This window comes from Scleropages formosus, chromosome 2 (genome assembly GCF_900964775.1).
Source record: "Scleropages formosus chromosome 2, fSclFor1.1, whole genome shotgun sequence".
NCBI classification, from domain to species: domain Eukaryota; kingdom Metazoa; phylum Chordata; class Actinopteri; order Osteoglossiformes; family Osteoglossidae; genus Scleropages; species Scleropages formosus.
The window spans coordinates 1-15342 of record NC_041807.1 but is presented as its reverse complement, the minus strand read 5'-3'; the positions used below and the strand labels follow the sequence as shown (position 1 = coordinate 15342).

The 15342-nt window shown below is 49.3% G+C and overlaps 8 non-coding genes across 8 annotated transcripts; 2 read left to right on the top strand and 6 right to left on the bottom strand.

Moving 5' to 3' along the window:
* Nucleotides 1-12846: 12846 nt before the first annotated feature.
* On the bottom strand, nt 12847-12919 carry trnav-aac (transfer RNA valine (anticodon AAC)). Its single transcript has one exon. It is a non-coding gene; the product is annotated as a tRNA-Val (tRNA).
* A 168-nt stretch (nt 12920-13087) lies between these two features.
* Nucleotides 13088-13160, top strand: trnav-cac (transfer RNA valine (anticodon CAC)). The gene has a single exon. It is a non-coding gene; the product is annotated as a tRNA-Val (tRNA).
* Nucleotides 13161-13328: 168 nt separating this feature from the next.
* Nucleotides 13329-13400, bottom strand: trnae-cuc (transfer RNA glutamic acid (anticodon CUC)). Its single transcript has one exon. It is a non-coding gene; the product is annotated as a tRNA-Glu (tRNA).
* A 156-nt stretch (nt 13401-13556) lies between these two features.
* trnav-aac (transfer RNA valine (anticodon AAC)) lies at nt 13557-13628 on the bottom strand. Its single transcript has one exon. It is a non-coding gene; the product is annotated as a tRNA-Val (tRNA).
* A 413-nt stretch (nt 13629-14041) lies between these two features.
* Nucleotides 14042-14113, bottom strand: trnae-cuc (transfer RNA glutamic acid (anticodon CUC)). Its single transcript has one exon. It is a non-coding gene; the product is annotated as a tRNA-Glu (tRNA).
* Nucleotides 14114-14244: 131 nt separating this feature from the next.
* On the bottom strand, nt 14245-14316 carry trnav-aac (transfer RNA valine (anticodon AAC)). Its single transcript has one exon. It is a non-coding gene; the product is annotated as a tRNA-Val (tRNA).
* Nucleotides 14317-14484: 168 nt separating this feature from the next.
* trnav-cac (transfer RNA valine (anticodon CAC)) lies at nt 14485-14557 on the top strand. Its single transcript has one exon. It is a non-coding gene; the product is annotated as a tRNA-Val (tRNA).
* A 365-nt stretch (nt 14558-14922) lies between these two features.
* trnav-aac (transfer RNA valine (anticodon AAC)) lies at nt 14923-14995 on the bottom strand. Its single transcript has one exon. It is a non-coding gene; the product is annotated as a tRNA-Val (tRNA).
* Nucleotides 14996-15342: the final 347 nt, after the last annotated feature.

Below are 15342 nucleotides of genomic sequence, written 5' to 3'. Positions count from 1 at the left end.
TGTCTGTGGGAGGAAACCAGAGCACTCAGAGGAAACCCACACAGACACATGTAGAACATGCAAACTCCACACAGACTGAGCAGCGTCTCACACCCAGGTGCTGTGAGACAGCAGCACTACTCACTGTGCCACCGTGCCTCCCCTGGCCTGTTTGCAGCAAATTACGTGAAATTAGCTTACAGCAATTCTCCAGTAATTCATAAACAAGTTGAAATGGAGCGATACACTTTGGTACATGTTCCAGGCCATGGTGATGCTCTGGCCTTCCTGCTACTGCTACTGATGAGACTGCATACAGGGACGAGGTACGAAACCTGAGCGCCTGGTGCTCCGTCAACAATCTCATTCTTAACATCAGGAAGACAAAGGAGATCATGGTGGACTTCAGGAAGAAAAGAAGAACTGACTTTAGTCCTGTGCTCATAAACGGCAAGGCTGTGGAGAGAGTCCCCAGTTTCAAATTCTTGGGGGTGAACATTAATGAGGACTTCTCTTGGGCCACACACACCTCTGCTATCATTGGAAAGGCACAACAATGCCTCTATTTCTTGAGAAGACTGAGGAGAGCAAGACTGCCCCAGGATCTTCTCGTGGATTTCTACCAGTGTACAGTGGACAGTGTGCTGACACGACATGCTGCATTACAGCATGGTACGCTAGCTGCACAAGTGAAAACCAGAAGGCTTTGCAACGGGTCATCCGGACGGCTCAAAACGTCATCGGCACTCAGCTACCGGCAGTCGAAGACATTTATCTGTCCAGATTTCAGAGCAGGGCCTTCAAAATTATCAAGGACTCCACTCACCCTGCACACCACCTCTTTAAACTGCCCCCCTCTGCAAGACAATACAGGACAATTAACTCACACACCACTAGGATGAAAAACAGTTTCTTCCCTAGAGCTATAAAACAGCTGGATACTGCCTGATTTTACACCCCAAATACACACATAATACATGTAATTGCCCAAGCACCTCAAAGTTTCTTTGATTGTTTGTCCTACTGTTTTACTTTGTTTAATTTTCATACTTGCTTACAGACACAATGTGTGCCACCTCTTGTCCCAGCAAACCAGAGCCTAACCCAGCAACACAGGGTGCAAGGGGACACAGTGCAGATGTGACACCAGTCCGCCACAAGACACCCCCAGCAGGTCTCGAACCCCAGACCCACCACAAAGGAGGCCCCCACCAAACCCACCGCACCCCCAATGTACCTCACGTGAGTAGCTCCGTAGAACTTTATCCGAATATTGGCGATTCCTAATCACGTCCCTATTATTTTTTTTTTGTATGTATAAGCATTTTTGTTAGAGTACAGTAGTAGTTGCATGAAAGTTTATCCATTATTCAACAGTTATTATCTCCAAAGGGGAAGTCATCCGCCACATTAGAGCCAGAACAAAAAACCTTTGTGCTTTTGCTTTTGGACCTTTTGTGTGTGGGACCACCAAGCGGACAGATGTGGAGGAGCGTAGCAGTCTGGTTGGGGTGTAGCAGAATGTCACGTCTTGTAGATAGCTGGGAGCAGTTCTATTGATACTTTTGCAGGCCATAACCAAAGTGTTCAATTTGATCCGGGCAGCTATAGGAAGCCAGCGCAGACAGATGAGTAGGGGAGATACCTGGGAACGCTTCGGCAAGTCAAATGCAACTCATGCAACAGCATTCTGTATCAGCTGTAGATGTTTGATGGCAGTAGCGGGAAGGCCAGACAAGACAGAGTTGCAGTAGTCCAGATGGGATGTCACTGTGGCCTGGACAAATACTTGGGCAGAGTCAGTGGTGAGGTAGGGACAGATCCTGTGGATGTTATGCAGGATGTATCTACAGGTCTGAGTTGTGGATTTCACTGTGAAATGCTCTTTTCTTTACTTTGAGTTGAACACTGCTTTGGAGAAAAAAAACACCTGGTAATGAATAAATGGAATACATAAGTTGTTTTCCCTTAAAAAACACACACACACTTGTCCCATACAGGGTCACGGAGTCTACCCAGTAACACAGGGCATAAGGCCAGAAGGGGAGGGAGACACACCCAGGACAGGACACCAGTCCACCACAAGGCACCCCAAGCAGAACTCAAACCCCAGACCCACCAGAGAGCAGGACTGCAGCCCAACCCACTGCACCACCACACCCTCCTAACCACTTGTCCCATACAGGGTCACAGGGAACCGGAGCCTAACCCAGTAACACAGGGCGTAAGGCCAGAGGGGGAGGGGACACACCCAAAACGGGACACCAGTCCGTCACAAGGCACCCCAAGCGGGACTCAAACCCCAGACCCACCGGAGAGCAGGACTGCGGTCCAACCCACTGCACCACCACACCCCCTCATTCCCTTAAAACAGACAGCGAATATCTGACAGTAGCACATGAAATACCAACAACTTCAATAAAATAACTAAAATGAATTAATAACACAAAGTTATTCTGCCATAGTGTGGAAGGGTGGCGCAGCAGTGCTTTTGGGTGTGGGTTCAAATATGGCTTTGTGTGTCCAGAGTATACACCAACTCCCAGCATGTTTTCTCCAAAGCCGTGTGATTCAAATGACATGCAGACACACACACACACACACGCGCGTTGTCTGAAGCCGTTTGTCCCGAGCAGGGTTACAGCGAGCCGAAGCCTAACCCAGCAACACAGGGCGCAAGGCTGGAGGGGGGAGGGTCACACCCAGGATGGGATGCCAGTTCATTGCAAGGCACCCGAAGCAGGACTCGAGCCCCAGACCCACCAAAGAGCAGGCACAGGCCAAACCTGCTGTGCCCCTGCACCCTCCCCCATTCAGATGACATGGTGATGCTAAATTGCTTGTACTTTATGTATGTGTGAGTGAATGAGTGTGTTATTGCCTGTGGGGGATGGCATCCCATCCTGCCTCACACTTATGCTGCTAGGATAGACTCCAGGCCACCATACCCATGCACTGGTCCAGTGATAACTGATAACAAATAGATATGTGGAAGTCCAAATTATCGAAAAAACAAACAGCAGTCCTGAAAAGACAATATACATCCAAAAATTGGTCAACAAAAATATTAAAGCAGGTGTGCAAAGAGCAATTTGGTAAATCTATATATATTTCAAATAATTGGAAAATGCAGGTCTTTTTACCTTTTTTAAGGCATTCATCTATGTATAGGTGAACCGTTTTCATAACAAACAATTACTTAGTAATACATCCATGTAGTTACACTTTAATTGGATCATGAACTGCAGTCATGAAGTATTTCAGTAATTTTAATTATCATATACTCTTTCAAGGGAGACGCCTGGTTTTTATTAACCTTTACACTGTGCCCACTGATCAAATAAATGAAGGTTAAACTGTGACAGCAAAAGACGATGCATGTAATTAATTTTGTTAAGACTATTGATCCATTGTCAACAACTGTTTGTCCCAAGTGTGGGTGCAGCCTACCTAGCAACAGAGGACATAAGGCCAAAGGGGAAGGGGACATACCCAGGATGGGAAACACTCTGCTACAAGGCACCTGAAGTAGGGCTTGAACCCCCAACACGCTACAGAGTGGGTATTGGCTGAATCCACCACACTACCCTTTACCAGCGCTATTACAAAACTAATAGATGTAGTAAACTGCCAGGCTGTTATTTAATTTATAGTCTCAGACTTCATGTACTTTTCCCTGAGAATTGATTAATTAGTTAACTTGTCAGTATTGAGCTCATGTTAAAATAGGTTTTGAGCACCGAGCATTTTAAAGGTTTATGATTTCGTTGCTTGTGGTCGAAGAGCTATCCCCAAAGTCCAGCTTTTTGAAGGACACATCATTTAGGTGTGCTAGGAGTATGTGGACCCCTGGATGGTTAGAAGACAACTGTCCACCCAGGGAAAGGACCATGCTGACCCCTCCAGCACCATACGCTCCAGCAACACAGCTGGGGTCATCGTGATGGGAATCAATCACTGATCACAAAAGCTTAGGGCATTACTAACAGGCTGAGGACAGGAGTGAAAAGGACAGGAGTAACTGCCTAGAAAAGCTGAAGGCCAAGGCCAGGAACGGGTGCAGTAGGCCTGGGGGTGGTGTGCAGTGCTAACTGAGTCTGCTGACAGAGCACTGTTGTTGAGCCTGGAGTTCATCCAGTGGGGGCCATGAGGGATCACTAGACAGAAGAGCGTCCAGACGCTTGTATTCCTTTTCGGACTCCAGGGGTCCCTGGAAAAGCCGGGAGCAATTGAGCAGGTATCTGTCAATCAGCACCTATGGGGCGACACAAAAACCCACACACGCACATAATGTGAGGTTCCTAACAGTAGAAGAGATTTCAGGAACACATTGCATACGGCAGACGTCTGTTTCTGAAAAAACTGGAGGAAATTACATTTACTGCATTTCAACCTGTTTTATGCACATGTTTTGACCTTGTTATACACTTAATCTACCTGGTTGATTGTTTGATATACTCTATGAGCACATACAATACACCATTTTTGCTGCTGCCACATTTCAAGTGCTCTGAATTCACATATTACACCTATTCATTTTAGGTGTAGGTGCAGCTTCTACAAAATGCTGCTGCACGAGTTATGCTTGATTTGCCAAAGCGTTCCCACGTATCTCCTCTTCTCATTTCTCTGCACTGGCTTCCTAAAGCTACCCGAATCAAATTCAAGTCCTTGGCTATTGTCTACAAATGCATCAGTAGAACTGCTCCCAGCTATTTACAGGTCTTGATCGACTGCTACACCCCAACGAGACCCCTTTGCTTGTCTACTTCTGCTCGCTTGGTGGTCCTGCACACGAAAGGTAAAGCACGGAGGTTCTCGGTTCTGGCTCCGTTGTGGTGGAACGACCTTCCCCTCTCACTCAGAACTGCGGAAACTCTGTCTACATTCAAGAAGGGTCCATCCATCCATCCATCTTCCTCCGCTTTTATCCGGGGCCGGGTCGCGGGGGCAGCAGTCCGAGCAGAGTCCTCCAGACTTCCCTCTCCCCGCACACCTCCTCCAGTTCCTCTGGGGGAACCCCAAGGCATTCCCAGGCCAGCCGGGAGACATAGTCTCTTCAACGTGTCCTGGGTCTGCCCCGAGGCCTCCTCCCAGTGGGACAAGCCCGGAACACCTCCCCAGGGAGGCGTCCAGGAGGCATCCGGAACAGATGCCCGAGCCACCTCAACTGGCTCCTCTCGATGCGGAGGAGCAGCGGCTCTACTCCGAGCTCCTCCCGGGTGACTGAGCTCCTCACCCTATCCCTAAGGGTGCGCCCAGCCACTCTGCGAAGGAAACTCATTTCTGCCGCTTGTATCCGTGATCTCATTCTTTCGGTCATGATCTAGAGTTCATGGCCATAGGTGAGGGTAGGAACGTAGATCGACCGGTAAATTGAGAGCTTCGCCTTACGACTCAGCTCCCTCTTCACCACAACAGACCGGTACAATGACCGCATTACTGCGGACGCCGCACCGATCCGTCTGTCAACCTGCCGCTCCATTTTTCCCTCACTCGTGAACAAGACCCCGAGATACTTAAACTCCTCCACTTGAGGGAGCAACTCCCCCCTAACCCGGAGGGGGCAATCCACCTTTTTCCGACCGAGAACCATGGCCTCGGATTTGGAGGTGCTGATTCTCATCCCCGCCGCTTCACACTTGGCTGCAAACCTCCCCAGTGCACGCTGCAAGTCTTGACTTGATGAAGCCAACAGGACCACATCGTCCGCAAAAAGCAGAGACGAGATCTCGCGGCCACCAAAACAGACACCCTCCGTTCCATGGCTGCGCCTAGAAATTCTGTCCATGAAGATAATGAACAGAATTGGTGACAAAGGGCAGCCCTGGCGGAGTCCAACATGCACCGGGAACAGGTCTGACTTACTGCCGGCAATGCGAACCAAGCTCCTGCTCCGGTCATACAGGGAACGAACAGCCCGTAGCAACAAGCCCCGAACCCCATAATCCCGAAGTACCCCCCATTGGATGCCACGAGGGACACGGTCGAATGCCTTCTCCAGGTCCACAAAACACATATGGACTGGTTGGGCAAACTCCCACGAACCCTCCAGCACCTTAGTGAGGGTATAGAGCTGGTCCAGTGTTCCACGGCCAGGGCGAAAACCGTATTGCTCCTCCTGAATCCGAGGTTCGACTATCAGTCAGATTCTCCTCTCCAGTACCCCGGCATAGACTTTCCCAGGGAGGCTAAGGAGTGTGATCCCCCTGTAGTTGGAACACAATCTCCGGTCCCCCTTCTTAAAAAGAGGGACCACCACCCCGGTCTGCCAGTCCAGAGGCACCGTTCCCGAACTCCACGCGATGCTGCAGAGGCGTGTCAGCCAAGACAGCCCCACAACATCCAGAGACTTGAGAAACTCGGGGCGGATCTCATCCACCCCCGGAGCCTTGCCACCGAGGAGTTTTTTGACTACCTCAGGAACTTCAGCCAGGTTAATGGACGAGTCCCCCTCCAAGTCCCCAGCCTCAGCTTTCTCTACGGAAGGCGTGTCGGAGGGATTGAGGAGATCCTCAAAGTACTCCTTCCACCGCCCGAGGACATCCTCAGCTGAGGTCAGCAGCACACCACCTCCACTGTAAACAGTGTTCGTGGAACACCGCTTCCCCCCTCTGAGTCGCCGGACGGTTTGCCAGAATCTCTTTGAGGCCGACCGAAAGTCTTCCTCCACGGCCTCGCCGAACTCCTCCCAAGCCCGAGTTTTTGCCGCGGCAATTGCCAGAGCCGCGCTCCGTTTGGCCCGTCGGTACCTGTCAGCTGCTTCAGGAGTCCCATAAGCCAGCCAGGCCCGATAGAGCTCCTTCTTCAGCTTGACAGCATCCCTTACTTCCGGTGTCCACCACCGTGTTTGGGGATTGCCGCCGCGACAGGCGCCGGAGACCTTATGGCCGCAGCTCCGAACCGCCGCCCCGACAATGGAGGCGCGGAACATAGTCCATTCGGACTCGATGTCCCCCACCTCCCTCGGGACCTGGTTGAAGCTCTGTCGGAGGTGAGGTGGGAGTTGAAGACCTCTCTGACAGGGGCCTCCGCCAAACGTTCCCAACAGACCCTCACTATGCGTTTGGGCCTGCCAGGTCTGTCCAGCTTTTTCCCCCGCCATCGAATCCAACTCACCACCAGGTGGTGATCAGTTGACAGCTCAGCCCCTCTCTTCACCCGAGTGTCCAAGACATATGGCCGAAGGTCAGAAGAAACGACTACAAAGTCGATCATCGACCTCCGACCTAGGGTGTCCTGGTGCCAAGTGCACTGATGGACACCCTTATGCATGAACATGGTGTTCGTTATGGATAAACCGCGACTAGCACAGAAATCCAATAACAACTCACCGCTCGGGTTCAGATCAGGGAGGCCGTTCCTCCCAATCACGCCCCTCCAGGTATCACTGTCGCTGCCCACGTGGGCGTTAAAGTCCCCCAGTAGAACGACAGAGTCCCCAGTGGGAGCACTTTCGAGCACGCCCTCCAGGGACTCCAAGAAGGCCGGGTACTCTACACTGCCACTAGGCGCATAAGCACAAACGACAGTGAGAGACCGTTCCCTGACCTGAAGGCGTAGGGAGACGACCCTCTCATTCACTGGGGTGGACTCCAACACATGGCGGCTGAACTGGGGGGCTATTAATAAGCCCACACCCGCCCGCCGTCTCTCACCTTGGGCAACGCCAGAATAGTGGAGAGTCCACCCTTGATCGAGAAGAGTGGTTCCAAAACCCAAGCTGTGAGTGGAAGTGAGCCCGACTATATCTAGACGGTATCTCTCAACTTCCCGCACCAGCGAGCAAACAAGATGGTATTGTCCGTGTACTGGGCCAAATTAACAGCCTTACCACCGCCTCCTGGAATGAGCAGCCCATCTATTCCTGAGTGGGCCTGGATTGCTGCCACCATCAGCTCCACATACAAAACGTAGAGAAGGGGAGACAGCGGACATCCCTGTCTTACCCCACTCAAGCTGGGGCACCCACTGCCCAAGAGAGCTGTTGATGAAAACTTGGCTGTTGACCCTGTTATAGAGTGTCTGAACCCACCCAAGGAAAATGGGACCAAAACCCACTCTGCCAAAGATGTTAAACAGAAAGCAGTGGTCCACCCAGTCAAATGCTTTCTCCTGGTCCAAGCTTACTAGTGTTAGGGGGACCTTCCGGTCCTCCGCCAGGCGATCACATCTCGAACTAGGTGTAAATTACAAACAGCCGAACAGCCGGGAACCCCGCATGTCTGGTCTTCATGGACTAGAGTGATGGGTGCTTCCATGCAGTGCAGGCAGCACAGTGGCACTGTGAGTAGTGCTGCTGTCTTACAGTGCCTGGGTGGTGTGAGAGGACATGGGTTTGATCCTCACTCAGTCTGTGTGACATTTATGTGTTTGCCTTGTGTCTGTGTGGCTTTCTTCCCATAGTTGATAGATGTGCTGTTCAGGTTCCCCAACAGTGCACAAGTGACAAAGAGAGAGTACATTCCACTGATGTATGGATGAGTGAGCCATTGTAAGTAGTGTATCTAGCAGTGTGAGTCACCTTGGTAACTAAGGTTTGTAGGCTGATAAAACTGCATAGAGTTCATTAGATGTCACTTTGGAGAAAAGTGTCTGCTAAGTAAATAAATATAAATGTGTGCAACCCTGGGAATCAGGTGGGAGGGTTGCCTGCAAATGCTGGAAAAAAAGTCTCCCTTGTAACAAGATCAGTTCCTTGTGCTTTTATAAAACTCTGTAGCAACCTCCAGCATCCGGGCCATATCTGTGACCAGCTCTCCTTAGCTGGTCTGCAAGGAAGTATAACCGGTGTCTTGATGGGACTCCCTCCCTTTGTTAAGGAAGGAGGAGCCCTTTTCGTCTTCCTCCAGTTCCGTTATTTGAGCTCCCGCAAGGAGAGTACTGGCTTGCTGGTTATATAATTGGCTCAATTCAACTTTTAGCTCCGTTTCTCAAGTACTGTTAAAATCTTTCCCATTATTATGGTGGGCATAAAGTTTTCCCAACTCTTTTGCCACTCTGCGGATGGCTCTGTGGGATTGGGCTTTCCTGTGGACGCAGTACTGTTTGATAATAGTCTGCACTTTTATTATGGTGGCTTCCCACCAATCTGAAACAGAGATACAAAAAGCTTTAAACTCCTGCCACACCTTAAAATGTTCTTAAGGTCCCTATACTCCTTCTCCTTCAGGATGTCAATATTTAGTTTCCAATCCCCAGGGCCGTGCATCGGGGCCTCTATGGAAACCGTAGCCTCAACCATCAAATGGTCCGTTGGCCAATACGGAAAAACAACAGAGTCAGAAGCTAAAATATAATCTAGGCAATTTTGTGCTTCTTTACTATTACACTAAGTAATGTCCGGATGACTGGGGCTGCATACCCTCAAATCATCAGAAAAACCAAATCTAGACATAAAGTTCTTAAAATGCTTGATACTAACATCCTCTTCACCCTCCAGATATATTAAAATCTCTACAAATTATGAAATATCTGTTACTGACACAAAAGGGGGCCAGCTCTTCTAAAAGAGCTCTGCGGGACGCAGCCTCTACCAGAACATAGACGCACATCACACTGATGTGCTGTCCTCCCTAGGTGGTGTCCACCCCTATTACTCTACCTTGAATAGTGGTAAACGTACTTACGTTCTTGAAACTTCGATTGCCAAAGAGAATACTGACACCTGTGGAGTGGACACCATCCACGTTCCAGCACAATCTACTTTTTGCCATGTTCCATTCCAGAAATGATCTGTTGGACCCAAGTGCAGGTTGAACTGGCTTTTATTGTGGGAATGCTCCGAGAAACGTAGTCGTAGACAGGCGGGGGTCTTCAAGTGGCGAACGTCATTGTAAGGGCAATCCAAAAAGCGTGGTCGTGGGGCGGGCGAAAGGTCAGAACACAAGAAGTCAGGATAGTAGGTCAGGATGGGGAAGGGACACGGGACTGGGACAAGGACGGGTGAACCAGACGGCTGACTCGTGAGGTGAGCGAGCATTAGGTGAACAGGGTTCTATGTCCACCATCGCTCTACCTCTGCCTTTTATACCTCTGTCTTCATCAAGCCCCAGGTGTGCCCCGTTGCTCCGGTGGTGTGGGCATGGCACTTTTCTTCAAACGCCCAGAAAAAAGGAACACGTCCTGCTGGTCCTGGAGGTGGACTTCCTGTAAAAAACATAACTGAAAGGCAGAGGATGTAAGTTTTTCAAACATTGTCGCTCTTTTTAACACATTCCTTAATCCTCTGACATTTAAAGTTAACATTTTCAAATTAGCCATAAATAGGAGCAATACAGAAAAAATTAACCAACCATAAGAAAAATAAAACCTTGTTAAAATTCGTTAAAAAAGTTGAATAACAAATTAATTCCTTTCCTGACATATCTATTACGCTGTCAAAATTTACAGCAAAATATGGTTGCTCATTAACATCCTCATTTTGATCTGAGTAAAGAGGGGAACTTAACGTTTTGTAGAGGGGTATGTCATGTCGAGAATGGAGGATTAGGAGAGCAGACTCAATTGCTGATGCTTAGTCAACAATTTATTTGTATCACACGGAGTTGCACCCAATGCATAGAGCAGAACAGTCAGCCTCGGAAGGTAGGAGGAAGTTCCGCGGCCAGGTGCATCGGAGCTGGTGCTTTATACTGCGTCCCAGGGTTGTCAAGGGAAGGGGTCACTATGGTCATGTTGTGGCATCTTGTTGCCAGGTACGCGGACGCCAGTGACAGGGTACAGCCACAACCGGCCAACCCATACAGTATTCTCTCCATCCTCTACTGGCAAACATCGTTCTCGGTCCTCCTCCATCTTTGTTGCCTGTTTGTGTCCTTTGGGGTGCCCTAGGCTTTGGAGGGTGAGGTCACTGGCGCAGCAAACAGTGTCAGGTGTTCCTCCTCTGCTGCTGGATCTGCATGCACCTGCTCCTCAATGATGTTCGGTTGAAAAAACTCCCACTCTTCCCTATTGCCAGACACCCAGCTCCCTGACACCATGTCAGCACAGGAGGGTTTCCTCTGGGAGCAGGTGCAGGGGAGATAGTCTTCTGCCCCCCAGATATTACACCTATGAGGACCTTTACAATCTTTGGCCATGTGTCCTTTCTCCAAAAAATGCTGTTGCACTGCATGTTGATACATTCAGCCTCTGTATGCCCAAACCCCTGACACACTCAACATAAAGGTGGCTGGTTAGAGTAGAAAAGAGAGTCTTTATTTGAACCCAAATTAAAAGGAGCTGGAGGGTGAAAAAATCCAACAAATCCCTGTGACTCAGGGCACAAACAAATCCGGAGCTGCCTTCTCATTCCAGAACTCAAGGTCGTCCCTCAAATCCTTGTGACCAGGCAAAACTTCAACTTATTTTTGTAAAAATCTTGCACTGAGTCAGCTGCAATGAAAGGGTTAAAAACATGCATGGTCACTATGCACTGATTATTAACCGAACGGTTCTCGACATCATATAGTTTCAAACCAGGATGATCAGCTAAAATTCTATGGTTCTCAATCTTCCTATAAAGCACAATTCTGTGGCTGAAGTGACATCAAATAACCGCTGCGGAATTTTCCGTTGGATACAAATGACATCTTTCACAGTAAGGAGACCCAAAATTACCTCTTTTAGGTAAGCCATTCATGGAAGCCTCTGTCTTGTGCCTGAGGTCTCCAATTAAAGCAGGCTGTATTTTTCCAGTCCTCCATCTGTCATCTGCATTCCATTTGGCACAAAGGAAATTCTGCCGGTGTCCATCGTATTTGCCAATGCGTTATTCGGTGCGGTGTCTATCTAAGCCTCCTTTCCCACAGATGGAGTTCTTGTAGGCAAAATCTCTATGGACGCACTAATCTGAAAATAATTAAGAGTTCTAGAAAATAAAATCTCCGGTTCACCTTGTGACAGTCATGCCACCTGCTAGACATGCATTAGGATCTCCATGCTATCCAAAGAAAATAAAAGCCTTCCAGGGAATTGAGGATCATCCCGCGGCAGCGATGGACAAGCCACCTACTGGTCACGCCTTAGGATCACCTCTATTCCTGCTGAGCTTGGTGACAGCACCTAGCGGGGAGATAGTATAATACAATCTTAGCCAAAAGGAGCAAGTTAGGTTACAGTTGGATTACAAGCAAGTTTGTGTCCGAACATGGTGTTTGTTTCGCAACAGTGCGTTGTAGCGAAAAGCAAAAAGCTGTGTCCTGCTGTGTCGTCTTGGCAGCACTGTAGATGCTACTCACAGACCGCTCGGCACAGGGGCGTTCACCTGCTCTGTCACCGGCCTGGGTTGGTTCACCTCTCCCTAGACCACCTGGTGTGCCAAGGCTCCCCAAGCAGACCATGTCAAGGAAGACCGTCACCAGGACTCCTGTTCGCCATAGCGCACACGAGTACCGCAACCCCTGCTTCAAGCAGTCCAGCAACCTCAGTCTCTCAGACGGGGACATTACAGATGTGCTCCACCAAGTCCAGCAGGAAGTCTATCCCCAGTATGAAGGGTTGCCCGGCTACTTGTGGACTGTTGCGTATTAATTAAACAAACAAAAAAGCAGTGAAGTGAGAACTGAATTTCTTGGGAAAAATTCACAAAAACACCTTTCTCAGCATCAACAACGGGAGGTCCGAGACTAGCCGCCTTTCAGGGTTTCTTCATTCATTCGTTCCCTTCTTTCTTTCCACTATAGAGAGCGTTCCCTGACCGGGAATCGAACCCGGGCCGTGGCGGTGAGAGCGCCAAATCCTGACTACTAGACTACCAGGGAGATGCACAACCTGTTTTGAATGTTCCACCAAAAAAAAAAAAAAAGAAAAAAAAATTAATTAAAGTCTGAAAAGTTTGATCATTGAGCACCGGTACCAAGCAGGACACTGACTACCCGACAGACGTGTTTCCACCCGGTTTCGAACCGGGGACCTTTCGCGTGTTAGGCGAACGTGATGACCGCTACACTATGGAAACTGAAACCCGCTGCTTCTTTTACCGGCGTCATTGCGGCCGTAGTCATCCCTGTATCGATCCGGGTGTTTTTCGCACACGATGAGACACGTGCTGCGCGTGTTGCGTTTCCATAGTGTAGTGCTATGGTAGCAGTGAGTGAAGCGAGATGGATGGGGGCAGCTGTGTCTTGTTTCCATAGTGTAGTGGTTATCACGTTCGCCTCACACGCGAAAGGTCCCCGGTTCGACACCGGGTGGAAACACTCTTTTGTTGCAGCCTCAAGAAGTACGGGAGCAGTGAGTGAAGTGAGAATTGAATGTCTTGGGAAAAATTCACCAAAACACCTTTCTCAGCATCAACAACGGGAGGTCCGAGACTAGCCGCCTTTCAGGGTTTCTTCATTCATTCGTTCGTTCCACTATAGAGAGCGTTCCCTGACCGGGAATCGAACCCGGGCCGTGGCGGTGAGAGCGCCAAATCCTGACCACTAGACTACCAGGGAGATGCACAACCTGTTTTGAATGTTTCCACCAAAAAAAAAAAAAAAAAAAAAAAAAAAAAAAAAAAAAAAAAAAAAAGAAAAAAAAATTAATTAAAGTCTGAAAAGTTTGATCATTGAGCACCGGTACCAAGCAGGACACTGACTACCCGACAGACGTGTTTCCACCCGGTTTCGAACGGGGACCTTTCGCGTGTTAGGCGAACGTGATGACCGCTACACTATGGAAACTGAAACCCGCTGCTTCTTTTACCGGCGTCATTGCGGCCGTAGTCATCCCTGTATCGATCCGGGTGTTTTTCGCACACGATGAGACACGTGCTGCGCGTGTTGCGTTTCCATAGTGTAGTGCTATGGTAGCAGTGAGTGAAGCGAGATGGATGGGGGCGGCTGTGTCTTGTTTCCATAGTGTAGTGGTTATCACGTTCGCCTCACACGCGAAAGGTCCCCGTTCGACACCGGGTGGAAACACTCTTTTGTTGCAGCCTCAAGAAGTACGGGAGCAGTGAGTGAAGTGAGAATTGAATGTCTTGGGAAAAATTCACCAAAACACCTTTCTCAGCATCAACAACGGGAGGTCCGAGACTAGCCGCCTTTCAGGGTTTCTTCATTCATTCCCTTCTTTCTTTCTACTATAGAGAGCGTTCCCTGACCGGGAATCGAACCCGGGCCGTGGCGGTGAGAGCGCCAAATCCTGACCACTAGACTACCAGGGAGATGCACAACCTGTTTTGAATGTTTCCACCAAAAAAAAAAAAAAAAAGAAAAAGAAAGAAAATTAATTAAAGTCTGAAAAGTTTGATCATTGAGCACCGTACCAAGCAGGACGCTGACTACCCGACAGACGTGTTTCCACCCGGTTTCGAACCGGGGACCTTCGCGTGTTAGGCGAACGTGATGACCGCTACACTATGGAAACTGAAACCCGCTGCTTCTTTTACCGCGTCATTGCGGCCGTAGACCATCCCTGTATCGATCCGGGTGTTTTTCGCACACGATGAGACACGTGCTGCGCGTGTTGCGTTTCCATAGTGTAGTGCTATGGTAGCAGTGAGTGAAGCGAGATGGATGGGGGCGGCTGTGTCTTGTTTCCATAGTGTAGTGGTTATCACGTTCGCCTCACACGCGAAAGGTCCCCGGTTCGACACCGGGTGGAAACACTCTTTTGTTGCAGCCTCAAGAAGTACGGGAGCAGTGAGTGAAGTGAGAATTGAATGTCTTGGGAAAAATTCACCAAAACACCTTTCTCAGCATCAACAACGGGAGGTCCGAGACTAGCCGCCTTTCAGGGTTCTTCATTCATTCGTTCGTTCCCTTCTTTCTTTCCACTATAGAGAGCGTTCCCTGACCGGGAATTGAACCCGGGCCGTGAAAGCGCCAAATCCTGACCACTAGACTACCAGGGAGATGCACAACCTGTTTTGAATGTTTCCACCAAAAAAAAAAAAAAAAAAAGAAAGAAAATTAATTAAAGTCTGATCATTGAGCACCGGTACCAAGCAGGACGCTGACTACCCGACAGACGTGTTTCCACCCGGTTTCGAACCGGGGACCTTTCGCGTGTTAGGCGAACGTGATGACCGCTACACTATGGAAACTGAAACCCGCTGCTTCTTTTACCGGCGTCATTGCGGCCGTAGTCATCCCTGTATCGATCCGGGTGTTTTTCGCACACGATAGACACGTGCTGCGCGTGTTGCGTTTCCATAGTGTAGTGCTATGGTAGCAGTGAGTGAAGCGAGATGGATGGGGGCGGCTGTGTCTTGTTTCCATAGTGTGTGGTTATCACGTTCGCCTCACACGCGAAAGGTCCCGGTTCGACACCGGGTGGAAACACTCTTTTGTTGCAGCCTCAAGAGTACGGGAGTAGTGAGTGAAGTGAGAATTGAATGTCTTGGGAAAAATTCACCAAAACACCTTTCTCAGCATCAACAACCGGGAGGTC